The 18,391-nt window shown below is 42.7% G+C and overlaps 1 protein-coding gene across 5 annotated transcripts in view; it reads right to left on the reverse strand.

The window, feature by feature from the left end:
- CACNB4 (calcium voltage-gated channel auxiliary subunit beta 4) overlaps positions 1-18,391 on the reverse strand; it is a 111,616-nt gene that overhangs the window by 32,625 nt on the left and 60,600 nt on the right. The gene's annotated exons all lie outside the window — the stretch shown is intronic.

Raw genomic sequence — 18,391 nt, forward strand, 5'->3', positions numbered from 1 at the left:
AAGATTGTCAAGGGCTAGGTCACATTAAACATAATTAAGGTATTAAAGTTGGGTTAGAATCACCCCTCCCTGTAAATACAGTACCATTGTGTAAGCACTTCCCTCCCCGCTGTGGGTGCCACTCACATAAAGCTTTGTTCTGTGCTTCAAGAGGGAAAAAGTGGCAAAAGTCACATTATTAAAAGCTACTCAACAGGGCAACACAAAAGCTCTACAATGATACGAAATCAAAACAGCATGTACAAGCAGCAGCAGAAAGCAACAGGCTATAAGGGAGGAAGTAAGGTACTGCCACAGTTAGATTTTTTTGTCCAGGACACCATTCAGGATGCCTGGCAACATCTGAAGTACACAGTGGCTCTTCTCTGCCTTTCATAAAGCAACCTGCCTCCAGCATCCTGCCTCCAGCATCCTGCAATGCTGATCTTTACGTCTGCATGGAGCCAACTGAAAGACAGGGGTTCAACTTTGCAAAACAAGTAAGGTGAGGTAAAGGCAGCGTCTATTCATTATGAATCTCATACCAAGCCCCCTCTCTCCAAAACCTCAAACACACTCTTGACCAAGAAGCTTAGCAAAACCAGGATTCACACCTAGACTTCAAGGAGCACTGCTGATGGAGGTGTGCACAGCTGGGTATTTCCACTGAGGGCAAACGGTGAATGGGAAATACACATTCCCTACTGAGCCACTTCCCAAGCAAATGGAATTTTTCCTAGTAAATGAGTAAATCTGTCTGCTGAAGGACAGCCTTTGCTTAAGTCAGATTCCAGCCTTGCAGAATCCTGTTCTGTTCAATACAGGATTTGACTCATTTGTGTTTGGGTCATTAGTCTGCTCCCAACAGGGGAGAGGTCTGCGGTTCACCCTCCCCAGCCCAATGCCCCGCACCGGCTGCAGGTGATGCGGCAGCCACGCACTCCCCAGGGTCTGTATCACACCGTTCGGCTGGGCTGTTAAGGGCTGCTATGGAAGTCAGCCTATCGAGTTTAGTGTAAAGAGCTGCATACAATTCACACTGTAGTCTAACTTTTTAACCTACATATTTTGCATGTCTTAGGAAAAATAACTACACAAAAACACGATTAAAAAAAAAGAGAGAACTTCAAAAGTATCAGGATAACACAGAGCTGCAGAACAATCTGGCCCCAGTACCGTACTCAGTAGGAGGAATATACAGCAATATTTGACCACTGCTAAGAGACACAATTTCTGTTTTTAAATAAGGGAAAGGAGTAACGCACTGGACTACATATGCTGTATCATACTATATAACCAATGTAACAAATAATTTCTGTTAACATCATCACATTTCTAGCCACAAATTGAAGACATATATATCTATGCATTTATATCTCTATACAGCTCCAAAAGCTGTAACTCTATACATGTTACAAGAGAGCTATTCTCCAGCATTATGCCTTTCAAATTTTTTTTCCCTTTAATTTATATCCTGCAGCATAGGGACACATATTCTATGTAATCTACCATAGAAGTTACTATGGTAATACTCCATACAATACTCCATATTCTTAAATATTGATGTGAACACATATCCATTACAAAACTTCTGGCAACGAACCACTGATGAGCATATGCTCTCTTCTTGCTACATACTCACAACTTGGCCATAAGCATGGCACTGTCACTAGGGAGGGCAAATTTCCTCTATGTCAAGAACAGGATTTGCCTAACAGGAGCTAACACACAGCTATGATTTAACAGACCAGAAAAATTCCTTGCCAGGCCAGCTGGCCAGCCTGCACCCCGCAGCCCAAGGTGAGCTGGAAAGGGCAAGGTGCCTCTCAGCAGCCGGGTGCCTGCAGAGGCACACGTGTTCGAGGTCCCAAGCTGGAACCAGCCTAACGTCAACAGGCTGCAAACCAGCAGTAGCTGCTGGCAGCAGCACAGCTTTTCCTAGCTCAAAAGCTAGACACGCTGCTCTTCCTTCTGCTTCCTTCGGGATGTAGCAGAGACCAGGGAACTCAGCAGCCACAGCACTTGGCTAGGCATGCGCCAAAGACACCTCTGGCTCTCCTCACTGGCTGCCAGTTACCCTTCTCTCCCCATCTCGGTGGCAAGATTAAAACTTCAGCTACCAAATGCGTCACCAACAGAGGCAAAAGAACATGTCTTCCCTGGTCAAAAGCAAGAGTGCAAAGCACGCCAAGTCATTGCACCTAGGCAAAATTGGTAGCAGAAGACCACCTGCCTAGTCTACTGTTCCAACCTATGTCTCTTCAGCAACTGAAGTCTGTAAGTGGGAGACTGAATTTACGTGGTCAAATATTCTTGTCCTAAAATAATAGCCTGTCCTTCATACCACAGCCTGCACTGTTCAAAGCCATAAAAAAAGACAGGAAAAAAAGCCCAAACAACCCCCCCACCAAAAAAACATCCAGACCAGGAGCTGCAAAGACAGACCAACTTTGTGGTAGAGAAGAACAGCTTATCATTTGTTGTTCTAAACACTCTGAAGATACAAAATGCTTTATAAGTGCTGATCATCACATTTTTACTTAAGACAATAAAGCTTCAATAACAGCAGAAAGGAAGAAGGAAAAGTAATCACACTCACCAAATTGTAAATCAAAAGGCATAATAATAAATACAAATAATATATGACAGTAGGAATGTGCTTCTTTCCAAGTTTTTAGCCCTACCTGGCATAATACACTGCAACAAGAAGACACCACATCCTGGCATGCCTCCAGGCTAAGACAAAGCCACTACTGCTGCCATCGAGAGCAGCAGGCACTGCTCCTCACTCACATGCTCTATGACCGTGTCATTTCCCCCTTAATTTTCTACGGACTGAAAGGTGTATGAGAACAAAGCACAGAACACATCACCGACAGGACAGATAGCAGCATCACGCACGTAAGTGGACTACAGAAATTATCTGTGTAGGGAAATGGTGCACAAAACGTGCACAGGCTCATATCTATCTATTTATTCAAGTCCCCTGTATACGATTAAGTGTAGCTCTGCAAGGGAATTTCATAGAAACAGATACCTACGCTGGATGCAGTTTTCCATACTGGCTTTTAGTGGTGTATGTTTTAACGCTGACTTATTTAATGCTGTCAGAACAAAGTAGTCCTAACCAAAGCAGCTGATTGATACTGCAAGGCTACCCCAGTCTGCTCTTCAATGCTAATCACTGCCTGTATGCCAAATGATACGGATTGGTACAATCACATCCGCATGATCCGTTCTCTTGCAAGTTATGCCAAATAGCAAGTGGCTTATCTGAAAGATGCAGCCCCAGGATTGTGACTCACATGATGCTGAACTGCAGCATCACACTGAAAACAAGGCACAGTTCTGCAAACAGCGGCAAGATGGACAGAAAAAGCAGTCCAGGGTAAGCAATGAAAACTGGCATTCTGTTACATACAGTAAGCATGGGCCAAGGCATGTTGAGTGCCCACATCTGCTCAGAGCAGAAGACCAAATCAACCAAGATTAAGGTTTACTTTCCTCGGCTCAATTGCTGCCCCACACGGCACAGGGCTACACAGTCCTACCGGGTACGCACACTTACCCTTGCAAGTCATCTCACCGACTTCCCGGTCATCTCTCACGCTTCAGCTAACACCACCCGTGATCTCTGCACTCTGCATTCACCAGCCAAGATGCATTTGTAGTTACACTGGACTCTTGGCAGCAGTGACTTCTACTCACAAAATGGGACTCAGAAGCTGATTAAGGCTTCTGGGAACTACTGTAACACCACCAGTCCATAAATTAAAAATAACTCTTGTCATATTCTCAGAAGCCCAGCTTTTAACTACTTTTAAAAACTGTGCACAGACAAAAGCATCAATTTTAGTTAATTTTTGGTTCTGTTTAAATTTTTTGACTGAAGATCAGAATATTGATAGCAATATTGACAGAATATTGTGCAACAAAGCCAACACAAATACTCATGCCTGTACAGCACCAAATGCAATGAAGTTCTGGACTGACAGCTCGTATTTGTTGGAACTGCAATAGATGTAAAAATGCTAAACACTACGATGCACCCATGCTCTTGTCACAGCTGGGAAAGTATAACTGACTGCCTAACCACATAACGAAAACTGAATTACATTAGTAGTCTTACAGAAGTAAGAGAAGAGGAAAGAGGGCGTTCCCTATCTTCTTCTGTACACCAGAACTTTATCAAGAACACTCCTTAATTTCTTTATTTTCATACTGCTTAGAGCAGCAAGCTGATAATTTGGGGCATACTGCTTATGTCCACGGTTTCACATTTGTGCATAATATTCAAGGACCAATTATCATGCTAACTGTCATTCATCCTCAAACTCACGACCCCCTGGGAGAGAGAGAAACTTTTTGAAGTGGAAGCATATGCAATGAGTTCAAATGCACACCAGATCTGACAATTTCAAGGCAAACAGGCTTTGCTAGGTAATTATATTTTTCAAGGCAATGAAAGACTCGTTTCTTATTTCACAGCCTTTTTACTTCTGCACTTCTGTGAATTAATTTTTCTTGCAATTTATTATTTATTTTCTCCCTCATTCATTTTCCTCCCTCATCAATTAGTATAATTCAGCTTTGATAAAAACACTGAGTTTTGAAGCAATCCCAAAAACGCTAGGGAAAAAGGGTAAAACAGAAAGAACAGTGGATCTGTTTATTCAGCAACTACAAAATAATGGTAAATCATCAGTTCCTCTTGCTCACTGACTGGTCTTACACTTGCGACTGCTGAACAATATGTGCCGAGGTGGCTGGATGACTGGAAAGGGTAACACAATATCCCTAGCAAACGTGGTGTTTCTCTGCCCCGGGCTATTCAGAAAGGAAAAGTTCACATGCATTGTCTTCCTGATGCTACAAACAGCCTTCCTGCTTGCTGAAGAAAAGAGCAGAAGAAAATACCAACTTTTAGCTGTTATGGTTTCAAAAGGGGGAAAAAAAATAAAGACTTCAGTGAGGTTGCAAATAATTTTTTTCCCAACTGCCATAAATACACAGATCTGAATTGCTCTCTATCCAGCCATAACTTGTAATGCTCTGTCATATAGCTTGTGCAATTAAAGCATCAATCCATTAGAAGCTCCAATAAGCCAGATGACATGCAGTCTCTCTTGAAAAGATTTAGGGTGCTGCAGAGTCCATCACAACCCAGAAAGCATTTCTGAAAACATGCCCTGCTCAGCGAAAAAGCTTCTGCCTTATCCATTAACCAAGGACTAGCTATGGGCATTTTGAGTGCATCTCTCCATCTAGGAATAAGCAGACATTGAGCACACATGGCAATCACTATGCTTACTAAAGCATACATGCCACTGAAGAGGAAAGCCCTAGCAGCTGCATTCACATGCACACGTTGTTTTCAGCTGAGAACATGAAAAATGTCTTTGCAATAACAGAGAATTCACTTTGAAAATCCATGGAGCTTTAAAATGACAAAGTATCAGGACTGGCAGCACACCTCGAGGCAGCCAATTATTTTGAATGGTTTGCTGGCGTTTGAATATCAGAGCTAGGGACAGCATGAAACACTTCAGGGAAAAAAAGATCACTCCTGCCCTCACCCCTGCCTGCCTCTCCTCCTGTGCCTCCTCTTAGTTCCTCCCCACAACAGGAAACCCACTTGGGACCCTCAAGCTTTCCCACAGGTTTTTGGATGCTCAAGGCAGTTTCACCTCCTGCAAAGGCGGCAAAAATCCTAAAGATCCTGTCCTGATGCTGAACACAGAGGTTACACAGCAGACCAGAGAGCTGAACCAGGGGTCACTCCAATGCTTTTTAATCGGTCAGGACCTCAACTAAAAGATTTCTAGCAGACATCAAAGTGTGTGAGCACACATACAGCACAATGGAGGTTTAAGAGAGCAATATGATTGCTCATCATTGTTTAGCTGTTTTATACTGGAAAACAGACAAACACGGCCTTGTAAAGCACAACGCAACTTTCTCCTACATACCATTTTTCATGCTCAGCCTGGATTGTCACATTTCTATCTCTGCAAGGTTGGGGACAGCCAGCAAAATCCTAACCGAGGGCTAGTGCACAGAAGCCCTGCTGCACAGGAAGCCCGCAACTTACGTAATAATTAGTAAAAGAAAAATTTACATTTACTGACAGACAGACAGCTATGGAAACTTGTCTTATGTTGCACTTTGTTCCACGTTGATTCTGCTGCATTATGTTGACGCTGTATGGCAGAGTAAGAACCACACAGGTTCTGGGAGGAACTGCAGACTCCTGCCTACCCTGCAGGAGACGGACAGTACAGTGCAGCTGCCTTTCGGTGGTGCTTTCGTGGCTGGTTTTGGTTTTTTAGTGAACTATGTTGCCAAGAATCAAAGCATCAAAAGCAGACTTCTAGGTGCAATCTTGACATGTCCTTCAATATCCAAGCTCATTCAAATGTCCTTTTATAGAGGTGGACACTGTAACTTACACATCTCTCCCCTATCTCCAATTCCAACAAGGGCAGAGAAGTACCATGATTAGGACGTTAGGTGCTGTTACAGCACTGCCAGGACACACTAAACTTGCACGCAGAGGAGCTGAAATTCCACTTCTTGGCTAAGACATGGAAACATGGAGAGACTGGCTACTGCTAGTCACTTCGGCCAGATTAAATACTATCATAAGGATTGAAAGTTTTTAGGATCTTTGCTTTGCAAGAATCAGGAAGTATTTCTTCCCATTGAATAGAGCCATTCAGGATTAACTGGGCACTATAGTGCTTGTGGTTCCTCCAGCTGCTGAAACCTCTGATCAGAGACCTGCACCTGAAATATGGTGCCTCTGGAAGGGACTGGTGGGGTGCTAGGATGCCACACGGTTACACGCACAGCTAGGCTGCTAGAAGAAGGGCTTGCTTCCAAATACTTTGTTCATTTCCCAAGAAATTCTGTTTTAGACTGAAACACAGAAAACAGTAAAGTAACCTTTCCTCTCAAGCCAAACCACATTCCAACCCACACCAGGCACAATTACTGTCTACCTGAGCAGCAAAAGAGGGAAGGGTTCATTCCAAACCAGTACCATTTTTCCTCTACCTGCATCAAGTTTGTCTCATGATAACAAGTCATCTGCATGAGAACTGTAACCAACAGTACTTAGTACAAGAGCAGGCAGGAAGCACTCTTCCTGCCACATAGATGAAATCCCAAGATTCCATCCTACCAAAGCGGAACAGAAAGCTGAGGTCTCAAAACCCCTGGTGCAGATGACTCTGTGCTGAGCCCGCTGCTCCTGGCCAGAGGAGGAGGCTCAGTCCAGAGCATTAAAAACATCTTGGGCACCTCGTCCAAGCCAGGAGCAGCCGTCCCTGCCTATTCACAGTCCCCTCTTACCCACAGCACTGACCTACACAGGCAAAGCCCGTCTTTGGCAACCATGTCTTGCCCACAAGAGTGATCTTTTCCACATGACGAAAATCGCTGGCTGTTTTTCAGGATATGTATTTAGAGATAATATTTCAAGTTACATTGTGATACAGGTCTTTAAAACTGCTTATATAGAATACATCTGAACTTGGTATGTATGTGCATGGAAATAATGGCAGAAGATTCTTCTTTACTACTAGAACAGGGCACACACGTGAAAGGTCAATATAACCCCATCAGAGAGGTGGCTCCTTCTATTTGCCATACATTGCCAGGTTTAAGCAACTAATTGTTATGGTTACTATTATTAGATTGGCTTTCTTCATTGCTTTGTCACTTCTCTTCCATTGCAGTCATTGTTCTATTCATTCATTCACTTAAAAAAAGAATAATAAAATCCCATGTAACCATTTACGCTCCCATCTTTAATAATAAGCAATGACAGCCTGCTCAAACTTCAGTGTGATTCAGGACATCAGCACTGCTCCAAAAAAAAAAAAAGGTGTATCTTAAAGCCTATTTGACTCCAGACCATAGCTCTGTGTGCCTAGTGGGGCTGAGGTCTCTTCACACTGACAGTGGAAGTAGCCAAAACCCGAAGCAGCCACCCAGAAAGGAAGACTGACTGCATTAGCAGGAAGGTTACACTAGCCCATCCTCTGCCTCCCTCTCACACAAGATGTACTCATCAAGAACCGGAGCCTTGACTTGAAACAAGACCAAGCGTCCTCGGGCCTCTGCAACTTTCAGCGAAAATTGAGGTCAACGCACATCACACAGGAGGCTATATACCTCCTTAACAAGTTCCCAGAAACTTGACAAAGTTCTTCACAAAGCAAAGGGAGAACAAATAGGCACAGCGATGGCTGCAGGGCCATATGCTGCCATATGCCACATGTATTCAAGGAGTTATGCTTTTTTTTTTTTTTTTTTTTTAAACAGACCTATTCTTTGCAGACACAGCTCACTCCAAGACCCAACATAAACCATCTCACAGTTCCGTGTGCATTGTGCAGTCCCTCTGCACAAGATTATTCTCTACACAAGCTACTCACAGTATCTTTATTGTTCCCACTGACTGAAAATCCAGGTTTAACTCCCAGAGGTTACTACTATAAATATGGCACAAAGACAGGTGCTATAGAGAATAAGTACTAACATTTTTTTACATTAAAATAGGAATCAACCCCCCGCATTTTAAATAACAGTGGCCTCTACTGTTGATCACAGTTGGTGCTAACCTGGTCTCAGCGCTCAGGGTGGCCAGCTAAATTTAATTACTGGGCAGGTGATGTAATTAAGAGGCAAATACAAAACAGTAGGTATCTATTCATTTGGCATGAAAACCATACTGTGCTGTAATCAAAGTCAGGGCCAGAAAAATCTGCATGTGCTAGAACAACCCCAGTAAAATACTGCAGAGTTCCTATCCTAAGCGCTGGAGTGAGACTTCTGGGGGAGCTCAAGGCAGGAGGAGCAACCCTTTGCACTAATGAAACCAGAGGGGTTATTCCCACGTGTAAAGGCTTTGCAGAATGAGGCGCAAAGATTACACTGGAAGCACAGCCCCTATTTTGCTTTTAATATCCTCTGCAATTATTAATATCCCTCTAGAATTACAAAGTCTGTTACAGCTATTGTAATGTTAAATAACAAGGTCCAGTAGAGCTGTAGCAAAGCATTTTAGGAGGACTTTTTCACAAATTCACATCTAAGAGACAATGTCAATGTGCCATTGAAAGTCCAAACAGGACAAGGTTCAGTTCCCAACCAAATCATTTTCTTGCTGAATAACCAAGACACACACAAGCCAGCTGCATAACCATTTCGCATTGAGTTGTGATTCCAGAATTAAATGCTCAGTAATTATTTCCTTCTATACGTTTGGTAAATTTATTTAAGACAACTCATTAGGTGTCTCAGCAATTTGGAAATTACTAGGTAGTTAGAACATGTTTTTTCTTTGTGAATACTAATTATTAGAAAATAGGGCAATTGTTCTAACATTTCGTTTCACGATCTCTCTTTTTCCCTGGATTTAAAATCTTGCAGTCACATGTCCTTTCTCAAGCTGCCTTCAGTTCAGCACAGATTGTGTTTTTACATCTAAGAAATGTGGTTTTAAAAAGAAGTACTAGTAATATATACATTTAATGCCAAAACACTACATCTTTTTCTGTAATTTTCAAATGAACATGCAAGACATGTAAGATTTTGCCTGACATGCACTACAGGTATACATTCACATGGAAAAGGTCTACAATTTAAAGCAGACTAACAAAGCCCAAGACAGTGGTTATTGAACACGTTAGTTGTTCTGAACTGTTCCTTTTCATATTTTGACAGATGTAATTTCTTATGTTATAAATAACTGTAAACTCTGAAGTTGTTTTGCCTTTGTCAGAACTTCAAATGCTAACCAGTCACGACAAAGTTTAGATGTTTTAGTGGCAAAAGCATTAACTACTTGAAATACAAAGACGAATGAAATGTTTCACTAGTTTGTCCATCAGTGCTTGCATTCTCTTGACCATAAAAATGCATTTACACATTCGTATTAGTAAGTTATTATACTTTTATTTATAAATACATATATATTATATATACATATATTTTATTTATAAAATATTATAAAATTAGTAAGTTATTGAATGCATTGTGGCACTAGTCAAACTGCTCCAGCTACCTCAGCTCTGCTGGCAACAACTGCATAAAACAGCAGAGGATACCAAGTGTTACCCAGTCTCTTTTACAAGAATGGTTCTTAGCCGGCGCATCACTTCTGCCTGTTATTCAACAAAGCAACTAAGCACATGCCTAGACCCATCCTCTTTACTCAGCAAAGCGCATCAGGTCCCTCCAACTACTGCCATGTAACCTAAGTCACTGCAAGCACCTGTGCAAGGACTCACCTGAGCTGTGTCCCAGCACCACCTCGCTGGGAGTTACAACCCCTCCTGGGAAACCTCGTTCAGTTCTGGTGTGAGTCCCCCCCCTGCCACAGCTGCTCTTAACTGTGGTGGAATCACAGGGCTCCAGGGTGAGCTCTGCTGGCTCTCCTGCAGCACCAAGCCTGGGAGCACTCTGTCCCAAGGGAAGAAACAAAGGTTGTCTCTGGGACATCTCCAACATGAAATTTTGGCAACAGGAGGCTGCCAGAATCTGCAATCTATCTGCCTATACTATTCACAGTAGAACTGAATGATAGACATGAGGATCTGCTTCTCCTTTTTCTACCCCTCCTTCAAAATTAATACTTTCTATTTCTGAATAAAATAGAAGTGAAGAATGAATGGGGTGAAGAGTTTTATCCCCCACTCCAAAAAGAGTTTAAATTCAGATTTGCCCCCCCAAAGTGACACCCACAGCACCTTTTCTGCAGTTCCAAGCAAACAAAGGTGAGGATCCCAGCCAGATAAATGGCTACAGGCTCAGATTGCTTTTCTCCAGAATGTGTCTGAATCATAAAGTTTGAACAATACACAAACCTTTCAGTTTTTTATTGAACCACAGAAGAGCAAAGATCTGTCTGGAAATGCTCTGATTTGTGTTTTATTCCAATTGCTTGTGCTTAGACCTGTGATTGAATCAACAGCTGAACACCTCTAGTCTGAATTTTGCTTCAGTCTCTGCAGCTGGTCCCTCTTTTTCATAAAAGCTATTCAGAAGACCCAGGAGAGAAAAAAGGTGTATTTTTCAGTGATAAAAGGCACCAAACTAAAGCTACAACAGTATAGAGACACTGCTTTATTTTTTCTAATTACTTTGGCTCTTGAATGTATTGAATGATCTTCCCAAGGGCTCTGGGGAAGCTACTACTATTGGTTTTTATGACACCTGATAATACACCAGCTAATAAAATTGCACCTGTTACTCTGAATGAGCTCTCCTGGAAAGATGATGCTTTGCATCTGTCCCCAGTAACACGTTAGGAAGTTGAGAATGTTCCATAAGTGTTCAGGGGGAGAAAAAAAAAAAGAAAAAAAAAGACAAATATTGCCCCCAAATTTAATCATACTACCAACTACATAAGCATCTGTGTTTACCGTATGTGGTCTACCACAACGTTTCCTCAGACATAAAGTCTTCAGCTAGGAAGTCTTGAAATAATATGGTGTATTTCTATGTCACTCCCTAAGACCCCAGCCCCTCCCTCTGCCTCTTTACATTATTCTCTGAAAACTCTTTTGCTCCAAGTGCAATGTCCTGGAGCAGAGACATGCAGGACAGAGAAGCAGCAGGTCTGAAAATATTATGGGTGCTTTCCTATGCTGGCTGTGATGAAGCTTTCTTGTCAAAATGGGTGGACCACTTTTTTTATATATTTTTAAATCACACCCACATCTAGTTCCTTTTTACAGCATCACAGACATTTCACTTGGCAATCTGAAAAGGATTAGCTCCCATTTCTCTGCTTACTTCGCTCTGTTCAAGTTTATCCCCATTTCTCCTTTGTCTTCATCTAGCTTAGCTCTGTTCTCTTCCCCCGGTGCACTCATACCACCACTTGCCCTTGTGAAAACCGGGCTGCCCTGCGCTGCACTGTGCCTGCTCGCACCCTGGCCTGGGACTGCTCTCAGATATGCTTATTTTACCTTTGAATAAAGGCATCATGGGGGTTTTGGCATGCCTATAAATCGGCATTTATTCTTTTACAGTGAACGGAAGAATGAATATGTCATCATCACCGCAGGTTTAGGCCCATTTCTGAAGTCAGGTACAGGAAACACCACCCCAAAAATCAAACCTTGAGACTTCATGGGGGCAAGGAAACACCTGGTGATAAGGCCAACATCATTTGCCTGCTTTTTGGGTGGGTTTTTTTAATGACAATGTAAGTTTGTCAACAGGCCAGTAACAATGCTTCTGTAGCAAGGGTCTCTAGAGATCATCATTTATTTGCCTCTACAGGACTTCTGTGAGATTTGGTTTTGGATCTTTATAAAAAGCCCACAGGGGAGTAACAATAAAACATACTAGTCATTGCTTTAAGAATACCCAGCCCTAGCCTGTTTTCCCTGAATAAAGAATTCTGTACCTAACCCCAAACACAGCAACACCAACCACTGGACACAGGGGCCACTAAGAGGACTGAAGGGTGTACACATACAACGGGACGAGAGACTTCCTACTTGCCAGAACAAGCAGGTGTTTGTAAGGTAACACCGTTGTAATTACTTAATTTATATTTGCCAAGCAGATAGATTAAATCTAAATGCTGTAACAGGCATGTGGAGTATTTCAACAGTATTTCCCACCAACCTACCAGGCTACTAATCCAGCTTGAAACTTTCCAATATACCAATATGCAAAAGTAAATACAGCTGAGAAGCCACAAATGTAGTCTTACATTCATGAGCCGGTTTTCACCTCCCACAGACAATTCCCAAGCAGACCCACCTCCTCTCCCTCCCTAACTGGCCTTCAGCAATCTCTTACAGTTCACCAAGTTCACCAATTTGATGTGACAGTTGCCTTTTTGTCCTTCCATCTCTAAGTCTCTTTCCTTCTCCACCTCTCCACCTCACCTACCTTCCACTGGATGACATTTAGAGTAAGCCCATAGAACACCTCAAGCCTGAAAACCTGCTCTGTGTGAGGTTTATACATGGATAAACCTTCCGCCAACCTTTTACCAAGGATGAGTTTCATTCAGTCAATGGCACATATCAAGCTAGGAGTTCTGGACACAGCTGACTTTTACCTAGAAGCCTTGTTTTTACCAACAAAGAAAGTAGTACATATTAGAGTTTAAGTTTTTGATCGCTTAATAAGCAAGCAAGAACTATCCAACACTCTTCAAACTGCTCCCTGGAAGCGAAAAAGCCCCAAAATTTAAAGTATTTGAAATATATTTTCTACCTCTGCCTCTATTTTTCTGCTGGTGAACAGACAGTGATCTGTTTCTGAAAAGCTAATTCATAGAGGGAGCTGGAAGTGACCAAGCAGTAATCTGTTACTTGTACGTTCTGTGCCTGAGGATGGGTGGTATTTCAGCCGATTCCTTTAGAAAAAAGAAAAATTAGAGAGCTCAGATATAACAGCTAAGTTTATTTCCTCTGGAGGACTGTTCAGCAGCACGTGGACATCAGACATTCATTCTTCTCAGTATGTGCTGTGACCTCCGGTTTCTATTTCACAGATTGTGTGCGTAAGGGCCCTTATTTTATAAACGGCACTCAAGTGCAAAAGTTGATGGCACAGAAACAAAGTAGGCAGGATGAGCCAGATTGACGCTGTTTTCAAACTGCTGCCCTCGCAATATGGTTTGTGTGGAAGGGACTCACTGACATTGCCAAATGGCTAAGAGGCAACAGCTGGAGCAAGGACCCTTGCCATCACCTCCCTCCTTTCCACCGCTTCTGCACAACACACTTATGCTGACTTGGCATTACTGGAAAGGGTGGAAAGTGTCAAATGAAAGATTTCAGTAATTCCTTTCACTCATTGGCTAAAATGATTTTTCTCAACTTTCCAAAAAAAACAGTGCATCTCTCCTTGGGTTGCAAACATAGGCAGAAGACTTCAGCCCCCAAAGCAGGAACGTTCAATACAATAATCTTCAAAGTATTTTAAGTGTGAAGAAAGAAGTGGAATTTTCCTCGAGACCTCATTGTTGAGAAGATCCTAGCCACCTGTCTGTTTTCACTGCATGCTTTTCCTAATCCAAACAGTTAAATTAAAGAGCATACATCCTTTTAAGGACTTTTATGATTACAGTGTCCTGATTTTCTTCTAGCATGGTGTCACCACTTCCCACACCATCAGGTTTTATACAACCAAAATAACCCAGAATATTTCTAGTTATTTTTTAAACAGAAGCGGTTTAGAACATGCTGAACTGTCCCACAATTTGACCTAAAGCTGGTTTGGTAAAACCACACACTCACCACAGTGCTCCAGCAGATGGGTGGCTGGCTTTGCAATTTACCCACTAGTTCGAAAGACACAAACAAGCCTTGCAGGTCTGTAGGATACCAAGTATTCCAGCTCTGTACCGGGCCCCCAACTCACGAAAGTCAAATTCCAGATAGCACATGCTTCATAATCCTCTGCTGAAGAAACCTGGTGGGCAGCCAAACTCCATTTATTACACAGAGGACTGCAGCTATCTGCTGTGACAAGTTATATTTAGGTGGCAATGACTTCCTCTGAAGTCATCCCATCCGCTTTGCTTTTGCCCACCTCTCACAGATTTTGCTAAGGGTCTCACCAGGGCACAAAAAACCAAAACAGAATTACATCTTCAATGTAATTATAGGAAAATTACTTTGTTTAAAATATTCACGCTGTGTAGCGAATGGGAAAGAATTGTGACATGCTGTTACGGTATTGTTGAAATGAATTTCATGCTGCTTAATTTAACCAAGCAACTGATAGGGTTTGGGCTAAGGTTTAGTATGTTGTGTTGTATTGTGTTTTTAATTAGCTTCTTCCTTCCAAAAGCTTCCAAACTTGGAGGCTTAGAAACAGCTTTAAACACTAATAAATGAGGCTTACAAAGACAGCATTTTACTGTTTTTTCTTTCCATGCTTTCCACTCTTCTTTTCCTTCTGTGCTTTCCTCTCTTTTTTCCCCCCAGAGAACCATCTTTCAGCTGCCATGATCTCTTACTATTTTTCTTGCAGCAAAGACCAAATTCCAAAATCACACGGCTGCTGAACTCACAATAAGCTATTATATACTGCTAGAAGTATCTTAGTAAGAAAAAGCCTTAATTTCCTAAGTATTGTGCGCTCTGTAAATAGCAACTCCTTTCCCCCAAACCTTGCAATTTAAAAACTGTACGTGCTGAGAGCAAAATACAAGTGAAAGAGCATCTTGCTATCACCTACTGAGGTAATATTTGAGCAACACTTTATGCAACTTAATTGCTGTAATCAATCCGGGACTCCAAGGACTTTATAGGACCTCAGGTTGTTACAGTCTGTACTCTGCTGCCCACTGACTGGCTGGGATTTCAGTGACAGGGCTGGATATTCAGCATGTGCAATTACAGCAGCTCTGACCTATTCCTGCAGCTCTGACAGCACTGCTGAGTAACGATGGAGCACAGGTGCCCCCAACAAACTAGGGGTTTTTTACCACTGCTACAAAAAAACCCATATTTGTTGAGTGTTACTGTATCTGTTCTGATTTGGGTGTTAGCTCACGTTGACAACACACCAGTGTTTAAAGAGGTCCTTGTTATTATCACATATTCTCAGGTGGTTTGTAGGAAGGACCAACAAAACACAGGACAAACAAACAAAAGACAGTTTACTTTTTGGGAGATCAGAAGCAGGAACAAACATCAAAGATTCTTCAAAAATCTTGGGATGCCGCTGGCTAAATAGTCTCTCCATATATTCCCTGTTGCGAAAATGGAAATGTACTAAATTATGCTAGGTAGAAATGCAAATCCAGGAAGAGGGAACAGCCAAAACCTTAGGCTACATCTAAACTCCAGGCACCATAAATATTTTTTTTGGTACGTAGCATGGTCTGAACATATTTTCCCAAATTCTTAGGACTACCATGAGCTTATAACAAACTATTTCAATTTTACATAGTACAAGCGTATTTGACAGTTTAGAGTTAAAAATCAGAAATTTAAAGACAAAAATCCTTTTTTTAACAACTGCCTCCAGCATTCTCTCAAAATGGATTCTTAATTAAATGGCTTAGGAGAAACAATAGCTTAATATTCCTTCTTACTAGCATCCAGTAAGCATTCCAATCAAGAAAAAAAACCTTTAGAAGTCACTATTATAATCACTATCTCTTCAATTTGGCAAAAGCAGTAACTGAGAAAGACAGTGAAAATCTCATTCTGTGCAAAACCCCTCTTTCTCTATCAAAATTCTCACACGCATCAGTAACACCAATCTACAGAAGCAGTAAACAGGAAAACCTTAAGCACCTGGATATTGTTCATTGCTGAAAGAAAGAAAGAAAAAAAAAAACAACCTCTTGTCAGGAGTGGAATCTGTCAAAAATCTGATGAGATTGAAAATCCTTATTTTGGTCTAAAGCTTTTGCCATTATTTTTGGAGATTCTAAAAGAGGTATACCTGTTGAGGAAAAACAAAAACAAACAAAAAAAAAGCATTGCTGTCAAGGGTTCTGATAGTGCCCTATAAATCTGCACTGTATATAACCAAAAAGGCAGGGAACGGGAATGATGCTAGAGTGAAGTCAAAGCCTAGTCAAAGGTATGGAAAAATACCCAGCAGAAAGAAAGAAAAACATTCAAAGATCATCAACCAGAATACAAAAGTCACGAGTAAGGAACTAAGTCCAAAGAAGGAAGATGGTTGCTTCCCCCAACCACCCTTACACTGATATTATGCCGAGTCAGTTCCCATTGGGTAGGAAAGCGTCTCACTGAAGTCAGATGCAAAACCATTCCTTGCACTTCCAAAGAAAGAGAAGGACAAGGGGAAGGATGTAAATCAAAAGCCGGTCAGCTGGACTTTAGCAACTTCCCAAATTCCCTTTCTGTCCTGGGCTAAACAAAGCAAAAACCCCAGGGCTTGGTTCTTGGGTAGACAAACGGCTCATGCCCCCAACTTCCACGGCAGCTCCTAAAATAAAGTATTTCCATGTCATGATAACACGATGTTCATCTAAATATACATAAACAATACCTATAATATTCACCTCCTATAACAGAAGAGATCTGGGGGTGGACATACACCCAAGCATAGCTTATGCAAGTATTAATGCATTCATGGCACCCACTGCAGAAGACAGATCACCAAGAGATCTCCATGCTCCAGAATAATTCACTACAAGTCCCAGTGCCCTGCACCGCTGGCAGGAAGCAAAGGCTCACATTTTCTTTAGTGCATTTTAGCATTAACTACATGTTTTGTATTTCATTCTTTATGTGCATTTGCAGATCGTTATCCATGCCAGGAGCTCGCTCCCTGGAAGCTATAGGGTTGAACGCTCCTCTGGGATCAGGTCTGTGTTCAGCTGCAGTGGCTGCTGCGTCTATCCTACTTTCCGCAGCACAAAACCTGCAGGAGAATTCAATTACTAAAGAGTTCTCCCCCAGTCCATTCTGTAAATCCTCTTGTGCGCCATCGGTTCCATGTGGAGGGCACAGTGTTGTACTCTGTTATCAAACCAGTGCTTCTTCCTGCGCCCAGCATCCCTCCCCGCGGCTTGGCAGCAAGTGGGAAGGCTGTGGAGACAGCAAGCAGGTGGAGGACGAGTGCAGGGGTGGGGGAGAGGCCTCACACCATGCTCCAGCGATGTCTTCCAACTCACAGAGCCACAGAACTGATGAGCCCCCCGGGAGCACGGCCAGTCCTCCCTGCTGAAGGGACAAGCCAGCACAGCGCTGTCTTCGGAGAAAGAGGCTGCCAGTGGCAACTGGCAGTGGCAGAGGCCACGTACGCCCCAGTTCTCCCTCGGCCTTACAGATGCACAGGCACTAAGCACAGCCAAGCCTCCCTGAGCCAGGGCCGGGGAGGGGGCAGCGAGCCTGCTCTGTCCCCAGCTTGGGCACGCCAGCCAGTGCAGGCTGTGCTTCCATGCATATACGGAGGAGCTGAGCACTTTCACACGGGGTACTCACACCTTCCATCCCTAAAGGAGGATTTTTACCCAGCTCTACCAGTAGAGTGAAGAGTACAAAACCCTGGACTCTCCCCCTCTCCTTGGAGGCACACTTCATGTATCTCCCTCTCCAGAAACAGGGCCTGGGAGTCCTGGGTTCCTATTAAGTTCCTACTCCACTGCATATCTTGTCAGGACATGCTGCGGGCAGGGAACTGCAGAGCGAGCACACTGTCATCACAGGCACAGCCAGGATTCAAGCTGTTTCTTGTTGACATTTGTATCTGTATTGCTCTCTAGTTGCAGCCCCTAACACAGCCCCTTCCGTATCTCTATGTCGCAGCTCTTATGTCGGCCTCAAAGCTGGAAAAGAGCTGTGCAAGCCGCCACACTACCGAAACATGAATAAATTACTAAATTAGTAAGAGATACCAAACAAGTGAAAGGGAAAAAAGTGCTGAGCCTTAGGGAGGAGCG

The sequence above is a fragment of the Falco punctatus genome (assembly GCF_963210335.1).
Source record: "Falco punctatus genome assembly, chromosome: 8".
Classification (NCBI taxonomy): Eukaryota; Metazoa; Chordata; class Aves; order Falconiformes; family Falconidae; genus Falco; species Falco punctatus.